General features: G+C 33.6%; 1 long non-coding RNA gene across 3 annotated transcripts; it reads left to right on the forward strand.

The window, feature by feature from the left end:
* LOC109709575 lies at nucleotides 7,294-8,223 on the forward strand. Of its 3 annotated transcripts, none has more exons than XR_002216145.1 (5): nucleotides 7,294-7,484; nucleotides 7,643-7,726; nucleotides 7,812-7,881; nucleotides 7,978-8,047; nucleotides 8,162-8,223. It is a non-coding gene; the product is annotated as an uncharacterized LOC109709575 (long non-coding RNA). The 3 variants fall into 3 exon arrangements; XR_002216143.1 differs by having other exon boundaries at nucleotides 8,165-8,223; XR_002216144.1 differs by having other exon boundaries at nucleotides 7,815-7,881; nucleotides 8,165-8,223.

Consider the following 13,272-nt stretch of genomic DNA (forward strand, 5'->3'; position numbering starts at 1 on the left):
TACTATACTTTTAGTGTGCGTTTGGTTCGGGCTCCGAACGGAAACATTTGGGGATGGGGTTTGTTAACCCCGGTTTGTTAACCCCATTCTTAACGGGTTATCCGGAGGGAGTGGGATTTGTTAACTCCCCACCCTTAACGGGTTATTCTGGAATAACCCGTTAAGGGGGGTTATCAAACTCCACCCCCTAGAATTGGGGTTGGATTAGAGATGTCAACGGGTCGGATTCGGGGCGGATTTTTAAAAACCCGAATCCAAACCCGACTCCAAACCCGAGACCCGAACCCGAATCCGAAACCGATGGATTTTAAAAATCCATATCCAAACCCGAACCCGAAAATTTGAACCTGAAACAATTATTTCTTTTTTCAATATTTCAAAATATATTATATTAAATCTAAAATTTTAAAATACAAATCAAATAACATCAAATATATATATATATATATATATTATAATAATATATATATACTATATATATATAGTATAATAATATATATAGTAATATATCATACAAAATAAATTTCGGTTCGGGTCGCGTTCGGTCGGTTCCGCGATCGGTATAACCAAATCCATATCCGAACCATATCCCAAGCTGGTTTTTATTTTTATAATCCAATCCGAATCTAATATCATATCCATCGGATATATCCGTTTCATTTAGGTTCGGATTCGGCATAAATATTTCGAACCATACCCATTTACATCCCATAGGTGTATTAATTTAAATATATTAGAGCATCTAAGTATTAGAAATAAATTTCGTAATATTTGAATTTATAATAAGTTATAAAATAGTAAAAATGAAATGTTAAAAATCGTAACAATCTCCTAAAAATAGGAGATAAGTTTTTAAACTTTAAATAAGAGTTTTTGATCTTATTCTATATAGTGAATAAATTGAATTGTATCAAAAATTCCATATCAACTTCAATTTAAACCGTACCGTAGGAAATGTTCTATACCAACTCATCAAAATGCAATTTTTAAGGCTCTTATGGGATTGTAAAGAATGTCAAAAAAATATGAACCTTCTGATTTCTGAATATATAAATTTATGTTTAACCGTCTGAATTAATGATTCAATAAAGCTATCATCTGAATAGGACTTATGATTAATGAAGTCATACTTTTATATATATAATATATATATATATATATATATATATATATATATATTATATATATATATATTATAAGTTGACTATAATACGGAATCGCTAGTAAATGATCGACATTTTACTACCCGATTTGTTTTCGATGAAACACTCCAAATTGACGATCGTCTCGTTGACATCCGATCTATACACTTGAATGTTTAGAAATCAAATTTTAAATCTTTTGATCAATTATGACTAATGATACAAGGTTTCAAATTTTTAATTTATGGTCGATAAGAAGCATTTTTCGTTGTAACTGCGTAAAAGCATATCCAAATCATTTGATTTTTGTTAGAAAATTTTTTAAACTATTTAAAACAAATCTATACAATTGATCTTGATTACAAATTCCTCTCATCATATTTTTAAAGAGTACATTTTCAGGCCATTCATTTTCTTTCAAATGATATAAAAGAACAATAATCGAAAGGCCGTGAAATTTGATTTCTAGTATTTATAATGTTTAGATCATATGTAACGGAGCCGATGCGTCAATTGAAGCACTACATCGAGAAAACGAAATCGAGTAAAACGTACGTTTACTACCGGATAGTATTCTAGCTCAACTCCATATATAAGAGAGAGAGAGAGAGAGATGAGAGAGACGAGAGAGAATCAGAGAGAGAAATAATTGAGCTAGAATACTTAGATCGCCCAACACCGGTGGCTTGCTAAAACGTTTCTAGCCCTTAGATCTATCCCTAATATTAATAAGGCCTTCGATCAAACACTATTTCCCACTACTACTACCGATCCACCACCTACCACACGATCATCTCAACCTCACACCGCCATCCAAATGCTAAAAACTCCAAAAAGCTCGCACCCCTTGGGCTTTTGAAGTATTCAGGCTCAATATATATATCATAAATATATATTAATCGAACAGAATACTTTAAAAGTATCACCCCATTGGTGCTTTTAGTTTCTAGCCCTTAATCTACTCTTGATTATTAAATAACTACTTGGATCAAAACACTATTCCGCACACCCTACTCACCACAATACCACACATACCCCATCATCACAACCTATACTCCGTCATCCAATGTTAAAAACTCAACAAGTCAGCCCCACCTCATTGTGCTTTGAGAAGTATCTAGCTCAAACTCTCTCTCTCGTCCTCTCTCTCTAATATAATATACAGTGGGTGCTTGTGCCTGGATCTTCTGAACATAGACGCCCGCTCCGCTCATGGGGGGGGGGTTTTTCGATGTTCGACTTCGAGAATGCGACGATTCGTACTCCGTTAGTTGCTCTTAAGATATTGAAGTACCTAAAATAAATTTTGTGATTTTTCGATATCATTTGCCTAGTGATCGAAGGGGCTCAAAATCAATAATTTTAACGGCCGTGGTGAGCCGTTTGCAAGTTTTAACGGTGTAGAAATATTCAAATCACATGAAATTTTGATAGAAAATTCTTTATACTGTATAAAACAAGATCAATAATTTTGATCTAAAATTTTAATGTCATATCATCATATTTTGTAAGATTTTTATTTTCAGCCGTTGATTTTGAGCCACTTCGATCACTAGGCAAATGATATCGAAAAATCGCAAAATTTATTTTCTAGATACTTCAAATACTCTAAATCAAGTCTAACGGAGCCGATCGTCGATTCGAAAGTTCGAACATTGAAAACAACTTGGAAGCACGGAGCGCTTCGTGCTTCCAGAAGCATACTAGACTCACTTATATATATATATATATATATATAGAGAGAGAGAGAGAGAGAGAGAGAGAGAGAGAGCTAGGCTCCTATAATAGCTATAGTATCGGGACTTCGGTACTATAGTATCGTTTTTGATCTTATGGTATTCAAATCAACGATCTACATCATTAAAATTGATCTAGAATATTTAAAATTGTTAGTAATAAAATTATATTTTTTCGATATAGTTTTCTTCATGATCAAATTATTTCAAAATTATTAATTTTTAATAGCTACTACGACGAATTTGTAGTTTTACGGTGCGAAAGAATCCAAATTTATTCAAATTTTGATAGAAAATACTTTAAACTATTTAGATTAAGGTCAACATCCTTGATCTTGAATTTAGAAGTCCTATCCTCAAATTTTAAGGATTGTTCAATTTTCACCGTTCATTTTGACATGATTTATTTACTAAGTAAACGACGTTGAAATGAATTAAAATTTTATCCCTAAGAATTTTATATACTGAACACTCTAAGATCGAAAACTTGACTATAGTACCGGAGCTCCAGTATTATAGATAGTATAGTAGCCTCATTCTCTCTCTCTCTCTCTCTATATATATATAGGTCTATAGAGTCCGGCTTGGATACTATCGATAGCACCATTCATTTGGTGCTATCAAGTTTTCCGCCGCTAGATTTAACCCATTGATTATTTTTACCCGTTAGATTATACTATTAAACCAACAAATCACTCAACCCTAGAGGGCCCATATCATCCTAACCGTACATTTTTTAATCCAAGGACCGAAACCTAATAGCACCAAATACTTGGTGCTATTGATAGTATTCCAGCCTATATATATATATATATATATATATATATATGTTTGTACTTGTAATTTTTAGAAATTTTAGGGTCAATTTTGTCCTTAAGCCAAAAACTGTTTACAGGGTCGAAAATAATTTTCACTTATTTAGTTGTCTATAATTAAATCTTCCCATAAAATTATTTAAAAAGTTTTGGAAAATTCTGAGTTTTTGTTTTTCGCATTTTTTTTTCCGATAGAAAACAGAAAGAAGGGTACNAAAAGAGATGTATATCGTACACTTTATTTATCTAATAGATTAGATTATTTATTTCGTTAGTCACATAATATGGCAAGTAAATAAACCATAAAACGCTAAAATCCGTAAAACTCTTTTCCAACAAACCAAATACTAGAAACCATACAACTCTAAATCTTGTAAGCTCTTTGTCCTTTTTCTTTTTCGACAAATCAAATACTAAAAACTATAGAACTCTTCTTTTAGATTTTTTTTTTTTGTTTTTTTGTTCATCACCTTAATGTGCTTGTTTTTGTTTTATATGGAATCAAACCATTTCTTAACGGATTTTGTTTTTACAAGTTCGATAAAATTACCTCAGCAGTATGCTTATTATGATGTTTTTATGGTTTCAATCAAATTACCTCGGCACTATGTTTATTATTATGAAGTAAAAGGTGCTTCATAACTCATACGTGTTACAAATTTCCACTAAAGCATCTTTTATTGTTGGTAAACGAAAATGCATGCCTTAATCATTATTTTGATATGATATAGTTTGTTGTGCCTAATACTCTCTATAATAAATAGATGTTGACATTAGCCAGATATTTTCAATCCATATCAATGTGTGTTACTTTGGAAATCTTGGTATTTCGGAAATTTAGTAGTTTGATATATTGGAGGAAATCAAAGATATTATTTATTATTCCAACGAGTAAAATTAAATATATATTTATTAAATTATTTTAATTTAAATATTAACATTTTCAAAATTCAGAATATTTGATATTTATTTATATTTGAATTTTAAAATTATAATTGGCATTGCTAATTTTTATAAACTATACGTTACACGTGAAAAATAAATACTTGTTTGGTAAAATAGCTCTTGCCTATCATTTTTATTTTCTTTTTGAAATATTATTTCACTGCTACTTTTTATCTCACCATAAAATTTTGTTTCTGATGAGCATTGATAATTTGGAGACCGGATTGTTGGTTCGCTTCGACTCTCTCCAGCATTATCCAAAATTAATATATAATTTTTTAATTATAACAATAAAAAGAAAAAAAAACAGATAGTGCATCAAAAAATAAATTCATCATTATTTTTTTTAAAAAAACAAAAGTAAAATTGTAAAATAAAATTAATATTAATAAAATTTGGTTGTTCTTTCTTTCCTTAAACCATACTAATTTTACCATATTCTATATTTTCCGTACTTCAATTCCAACATTTCTTATAAAAAATATATTGACGCTTTTCATGTAGCAAAGTTTCAAAATATTAACTCATCTTTATTTTTCGTCACATTTGTTGTATACTATTTTAGCAAAATAATATATAGAAAAATGAAAGATATATATAATCTAAGAACAAAGTCAAACATTTAGGTCAATATCAACAAAACCATGGAGGAAACGTGATCCAAAGAAGAAACATATTGATAACACAATTAATTAATTAATTATAAAAGCAAAAGTTGTTTGTTAATTTTGATTTTGGTTGTACTGAAAAATTAGTTAATTTAATTCGAGCTGGGCCAATATGATATGCATAAATTTCTCTGAAATATTTAACATAATATGATTTGCTGTTTCCTCGTTTGGAAACACAGTTTGACATTTACTGCATAATAAAATAAAAGATAGCTTAAACTGGTTTTAATCAATTTGAATCATCTCAGTAATTTAAAATTTCTAATTTAGAGACTGTCAGGAAATTAAAATAAATTATTCAAGAATAACTTCTCCATCATTCGAATTTTCTTCTATAATTAGAATCTAGAATTTTCCTTTAATGTCCATTACAAAGAGTTGGCAGCCATAATTTATTCCGAATAATGCATTTTATATGATCATTTTGATGATGGAACACAGCATGCCTTCCTAGTAAACAAAATAGGTATATTGAACGACATGTTATTAAGTTTCAAGTGGAATTTTAAAGTTTCAGTTAAATTTTAAATTTTAAAATGCCGTGTAAAATACAGTTGGATCTTAAGTTTCATGTAAATCAGCTGAATCTTAAGTGTTTAAATGTCTACATATGTTTTAGTGATCATTAAGTGGAATTAAGAGCCTTTTGAGTATTTATTGGATCTTAAATATTTTAATAATTATGAGACTCTCTAGTTTTAATGTGTCATGTAAATCAGTAGTGAGATGAGTGATCAATCAGATTTTAAATTATACCCCAAAACCCTCCATGCCCCCTAATTATTCTACATATTTTCTTGGTTTATTCCGAATTAAAACAATTAATTAATGTAGGAAAATTACTAATTGCTCTATAAGAACTAATTTATCCATAAGTTTAGTTGATTAAGTAATTGCCTCTAATTCTAGCTAATTGCTTCTACTTTATGTAAATTAACGAAAATAGCTTATCCCTAAATGACCCCAAACCCGGTTTAGTTTGACCCAAACTTGAGAATTATATATAGTATTAATGATATAATTAATTAGCGTACCTAATTAACTAATATTATTAATGCATAAATCTGTTGATGCTTCGTACTTAATGCATTATATGAATTAATCCTATATCTTGCATAAAGAATCGATTTTCTTTCTCTTTTAAGATCGCACAGCAAACAGAGTATAGCAATATCTTTATCTTCTTTTATTAATACATCATAAAAAAGTTATTTTCAAAAGAAATTTCTATAAGGGAATTTAATAATTTTATCAGCGTTATATAACTTTCATGACAAAATCATCCTACCATTTTATAGTTTCTGTCAACACATAACTACTGTGTTTTTACTACAACTAAAATGAAATAATTAATTGTTCAGAAGAATTTCCTTATTATGTATTGTTTTTTTCCTACTAATTTTAATATATTTTTTATTTAAACATAATTAAAAATAATATTTTGATAGTGTTGGCATAATTTAAAATATTATTAGATGTAGTATCCTAGTGGAATAGCGGAGTCTGGTAAAGCTTTTGGTCCTTTTGGCCATCGTGCTATCTTGAACTTTGCCAGAATTATAGAGTTGGAAGTGGTTGAGGACGTGGCATGTGACGCACAGGCCCTAATAATTCTTAAAGGTGTTGTTCGGTCAATTTGAGAGCTATTAGCACTTTTGGATGCAAGAAGGCGTCGTTGAAAGCGACTCCTAAGCTTATCTGTCAGTATAGTCTTAACTCTCGAACTTCAACCAAATTGCCAAAGTTCGAGTGAGGAAGACATTTGGAACCTTCCCACATGTTTAAGGTCTTAAAGATGTTACAAATAGTTTGAGAGTGATGGGAAAGCGCTAAAGTGAAAAGTGGCATGGGAATTACGAAATCTGCAAATTTCTGCATTGGTGTACGGTTGCAAGCCAATGCTGTACCGGTACAGCAAGCAGCAGCAGCTGCAGCTGCGTGCAGCAAGAATTGTTTTGGTCTTTTCACATTCTTTACTCATCCCTATCCTCCCAGCTCGACCCTTGGACCTCTTCAGAAGTTGCTGGAGCTCAGGAGAGAGTCTTCCACCTTCTCTCTTTCTCTCTCTCTAGTTTTTTTTTTTTCTCTCTCTACGAGAAAACCGCCGATTCGAGTCGATTTCGCGCCGGGTTCGTTGCTTGCTGTTTAGGCAAACTTGGGGCCAGCTTCTAAAAGGTAAAATTGAGTGTTTTGACAGTATGATTCGTGTCTAATGCTGAGAATCACTGAAAGAGAGTTTTAGAGGGCTATTTAACTTGATTTCTCTCTAATTCATAGTTTAGCGTCGGATTTTGACGCGTTTTGGTTTCGTTGCTTCCATCTGTGTGTAACAGAGATTTCAGCAGCTAGAGGAGAGATGTTTAGCTGTGAATTGACCCCCTTAGACCAGGGATAATCTAATTTGAAGCTTACTTAAGGTAATTAGCTACTTACAAAGCTAATTCGGAATTAAATGCGATTTGTTGGAACAACTTGACGCAGTTTCGTATGATCTCTTCACAGCAGGTCTTTGAGTCTCTTTGAGCTGAACTTGTACTCTTAGGAGCCGGTTTGGAAGCTATTCTATCCTGTGGTAAGCAGGAATTTCAGGTCTAGAAATGATTGAGTAAAATTTGACTATAATAGCTTATATGTAAGCATATTGATGTCGTTTCGGTATTGTGCGCAGCAAGAAGGTTTAGTTGATCCTTGGACCGCCTTCTACTGGCATTGGAGGGCCTTTGGAAGCTTAACTTGAGGTATTACACTAGCCCAAAACAGGCATTTAAGGGTTACTTTGTACTAAGTACAAATTAGGCCGAAATCGGACATTTCGATCGTCCTTTTGATACAGTGTTGATGTTCGTTTTCAGCAGGGTTGGAGCCTTGTGGAGCTGATTATTGCGACTTCTTGTGACTATTTGGAGCTTAGTACTAGATGGGTTTGACCTAACCAGAGCAAGTGAAGCTCCCCTATGTTCTATATGTAGTATAGAATCAATATAATGGTGTGCAATCGTGGTTAATATAGAACTCGAAACATGTCATTATAATGTTTGCTATATGATTGAAATAGAATCTTTATAAAGTAGAGAACAATGACATTCGTTGACCTTATTGACTGTAAAGTAGACAACAATGACATGCTTGTGCTTATGTTGGTAGTGTCAGGTTAATGAAAGATTCTAATGCCATATGTAAATTAGCATTACTCTTGCAGGCTTATTAATCTAGTGAATACTAATTATTGCCAATATTTATTATATTGAGAATTCCGATCAAAGGATCGAGAACTTTGAAAGTTGAAAAGTGATGATTGAGATATGTTGGACTGTGGAGTTGCTTGTTGCCATTGTGCTCATTCGCACACGCTTGTGAGGGTCGCCCCCTACAAGCCGACACTCCGGAGTTGGCCTACGCGACAGTTGCTCGCCTGTGCGGGATTGGGTGCCGAAGTGGATTGCCGTGGGGAGTGTATACTACCACGGGGCCATTAGACGCGGCGCAAGTTGTACGACTTTGGGAAGATTTTTATGAATGAAAGGAAAGTGCTAAAGGAAATTGGACAGTAATGGATGATTACCAGTTACAGTGCATAGTCATTACCTACATATTTATGCTTATGTTCATGCGTATCATAATTGCTATGCTTCTATTATTCAGTTGATTCATTACTGTTGAGACTATGATTACATGTTGCTTACATGCTCATTACCTGTTAGCATTGCTTAATAATATATCATTCAATTACTGTTTTCGCTTTCATTTAATACATCATGAGCCTAGTGGTGTAATTCGCCGAGGCTGGCGGCTTACCCACTGGGAACTATTGTTTATAGTTCTCACGCCCTTTTTGTGGTTGTTTTTCTTCAGAGCCATCTACAGGAGAGGCTAGGGACCGTGGCAAGGGAGTCGCGTCTAGCTAGACATTGCTAGGAGCGTGTTAGTCGATCACCTTGCTACTCAGGTTACAGCCGAGGGTGATGTCCAGNTCTTGCATAATAGATATACGAATTTTCCTTTTCTTTTAAGATAGCAAACAACAAGAGTAATAGCAATATCTTTATCTTCTTATTAAATAATCATAGAAAAGTTATTTTCCAAAGAAATTTCTATAAAGGGTAATTTAATAATTTTACAGCTTATATCACTTTCATGACAAAATCAATCCACATTTTATATTTTTCTGTCACACATAATACTGTGTTTTACTACAACTAAAATAAATAATTAATTGTTCAGAAGAATTTTCTTAATTATGTATTTTTTTACCTAGCTATTTAAATATATTTTATTTAAACATATTAAAAATAATATTTTGATAGTGTTGCATTAATTTAAAATATTATAGATGTAGTATCCTAGGTGGAATAGGGAGTTGGTAAAAGGGCCTTTTGGTCTTTTGCCAATCCTTATTAATTCCACCGCCTTAATTAGAGGTGGCAGGCATTGGAGGTAGGGATGTCAATGGGTATGGATACCCGAAATTTATCCGAATCCGAACCCGAATAAAACGGATAATATTCGATGGATATGGATATGGATTCGGATATGGATATCAAAAATAGAAATCCGACGGATATGGATTCGGATATGGATTTTGATTGTACCCAACCCGAACCCGAACCCGACCCGAATCCGAATTTATTTTGTATTATATATAATATATATATAAAAATTTGATGTTATATTTGAATTTGTATTTTAAAGATTTAGATTTAATATAATATATTTTGAAATATTGAAAAAAGAAATAATTGTTTCGGGTTCAAATTTTCAAGTTCGGGTTCGGGTTTCGGATTTTTGGTCGGGTTCGGGTTTGGATATGGATTTTTAAAATCCGTCGGGTTCGGGTTCGGGTTCGGGTTCGGGTCTCGGGTTCGGAGTCAGGTTCGGGTTCGGGTTTTTAAAAATCCGTCCCGAATCCGACCCGTTGACATCTCTAAGTGGAGGAGCTTTGGGGGGTTGCTAATTTATTTTTTTTTCTTTCTTCTCTCTCTCTAGACTTTGAACGTGAGTTGGGTGGACACTTCGGTTGGGGTTCGGATCGACATCAACTTCGCGCCAGCGAGCCGTTTGAGCCTACGTGCGTCATGGTAGCGCCGTTGGAGGCCGGGCGAGCGCGGGATTTCTTCTCCTATCGACTTCTCGCCGTTGTTGGATTAGCGTTCGAGGTGGGTTAATCATCGGGTTTCTACTCCTAAGCCTAGTTGACAGCGTGTATTTTTGGGTCTTCGTATATCTTGTTTATTTTAGCTCGAATTCGTGATTGGCATGTTTATATGTGGAATCTGAGTTTGGAGCATAAAGTAATAATTTTAGACAATTTATACATGTTGGACGTGGATTTGACTTAGGAGAAAACCAGCGATTCTACACTGTCATATGTTAACACTACCAGATTTAGTTATAGGAGCCGTAATTGTTTGTATCGTCGCAGTTTGTGGGTGGGGGATACCCAGGATAGTGTAGAAAATTTTACGCTCGTGCTGGGATGCCGAGCTTATTTTTACAGTATTGTTCAGACTGTTCTAGATTGTTGGGTGCCGTTGAGGTTGACGGTGGACCCAGATTACTGTTTTTGCATCAGATTGTGTCAAGGGCACGTGCGTTTTGGTTGTTAAACTTGTTAGACCCTGTTTACTTGACTTTAGCCTGTGAGAACCTGATTGAGCTCGACAGAGACACCCTTGCATACTCGGTTGGGTAGTGCCCACGAGTGCCACTCCGGAGTCGGGCTTTGTGCGTTTGTATTGGTGTCGTAGTGTCCTGGTTGGACTTGCTCTCCAAGGACTCCTTAGTGTGGAGGTAGCTTTAGTTTCGACAGGCGGGACGGGTGTGTTCACAATTCCTGGGACGGGTATGTTTACAGTTCCTAGTGAGATTGGGCCAGAATTGACATTTACTACAGATGGTTAGTGTTAGAGCATGATAGTTTAGTGACATTTAGCTGTAGATTTATTCCAGCTTTTCCTACTATTCCTGCTTACTTCTGTAGATTTGGTGGGTGAACCGATAATTTTTTAGAGCGGTACCCACTGAGGACTACTTCTTTTGTAGTAGTTCTCACGCCCAGTTGTTACCTTTCGTTTTGCAGAGCCGTCGTCTGCGGCTGCTGCTGCTGCTGATCTTGATCGTGGCAAGGGCGTCGCGAGTTAGAGCCCTACCAGACGAGCCAGAGTTAGTGGAGTACCAGCTACAGGTAGTCGTAGTTTTTGAGTTCATATACATATTGTATCTCGCTGGGCGAGCTGTTTGTATACCTGGATGTTTGTATGTATAGTGAACTTCAGTTTTATATATCTCATTTCTTTTAGCAGCTCTATACTACTAGTTGTAGTATTGTATGATTACAGGTACAGCCATCGCTTCGTATACAGAAAAAATTTCTTTGTATATGGTGGATTTGTCGGCGTGCCCGGGGAACGAGTAATCCGGGGCGTGACAATAGAATACTTTTCTAACAAATATTAGCCAAACAACGTTCAATTACAAACAACATTTATATAACAAAATTATCAAACGCTTTACGGTTTTCTTAAACAACTATATCCTACAATGCTTCTATAACTGCACTACTTTGAACAGCTTAGCTAAACATGACCTAAATCAGAACCTAAATCAGATCAGAAATAAATAGTACTCGTATCTTAATTTTCTTTTGCTATGCGAAAAGAATTTGTGACTAAAATTATTTGTCAATATACTCAATATTTTTTTTAAAAAAAGTATTGACCAAAAAATATACCTACTAGGGTACTATCAAGCCTCCCATATTTTTTGAACCCCAAACTTAGTAACAGCATCCGAGATAACTCCCACTATGCTTTACAAATCATTTATACAATTCGACACATTAACTTTGGAAGTTGTTGTGTTAGAAAAGAACAACTACAAAATTTGTTTATACTAATTGCTTTGGTAATGAATGAAAAGGAAAAAAAACACAAATAACAAGATATAAAGAACAAACATGAATATTAAGAACACAAGGAGTGTTTATCAGAACCGAAAGAACTGCTAATAGTACTAAACAGAAGCAGAGAAAGCAATTGTTCAGAATATAAGTTAGATTCCAGTTCAGAGATTTCATGAAATCTCTCGGTTCTCGGTTTCATTTTCTGAAAGAAAAAAGTTGATTAACTAAATCAGACCAGTTTAGTTCATAATAGTAATATATGCATGTATATATAATATAATATAATAATTTATAGTAAGTAAACTAGATCGGACTGATGTACTATCTATATCGACCGACCAAAAGTATATTTAAACTTCTGATTTTGTTACTTTGTACTATGCTAGAATCAGAAATCAGATTTTTGAATCAGAAAACCAGTTCTGGTTGGAAAAAACAAGTGCTCTAGTCACTAGTAAAGGAAATTGGCAAGGCAAGCAAAGCAAAGAGCTCTAGGCAAATTACGCTGGAAAAACAAGTGCAAAACAGATTTTGATCTAGATATAACCATGAAAAAGGATCATTAATATATGGTAGGTTCAAAAGCTAGAATTTTCATGCAAGAGGGGCACTTGAGAATCTGAGATACTAAATTCACAGCTTCATTTTGATTACGAATGGATTATTTTATTTCATAGCTTGATGACTCAAAGTGTCAAAGACATGTATAAGAATTATATATGGGTCATGAGGTAGGCATATAATGTAAAACATACTTTGTAAGGAGGATTCTTCCAGTTCAGTAATCGCTTCGGTTTGGTTTGGTTTTTAGGCAAATCTCGAACCGAACCAAATTTTTTGGTTTGAAAAAATTACAACCGAACCAAACCGATTTATACTCGGAACTGATTCAAACCAAACCAAATTAATTCATTTTGATTTGGTTTTCGCAATCAACTTTTTAAATTTTCTATATTTGTCATGAATAAATTTATAATTTAAGATTCAAAATTGAGTTATTATGAAATCTCACACAAAAAATTTAATTATGAACATAGAATTTTGAGAAATGTGTTGATATATGAT

Source organism: Ananas comosus, linkage group 4 (genome assembly GCF_001540865.1).
Source record: "Ananas comosus cultivar F153 linkage group 4, ASM154086v1, whole genome shotgun sequence".
In the NCBI taxonomy this organism is placed as follows: domain Eukaryota; kingdom Viridiplantae; phylum Streptophyta; class Magnoliopsida; order Poales; family Bromeliaceae; genus Ananas; species Ananas comosus.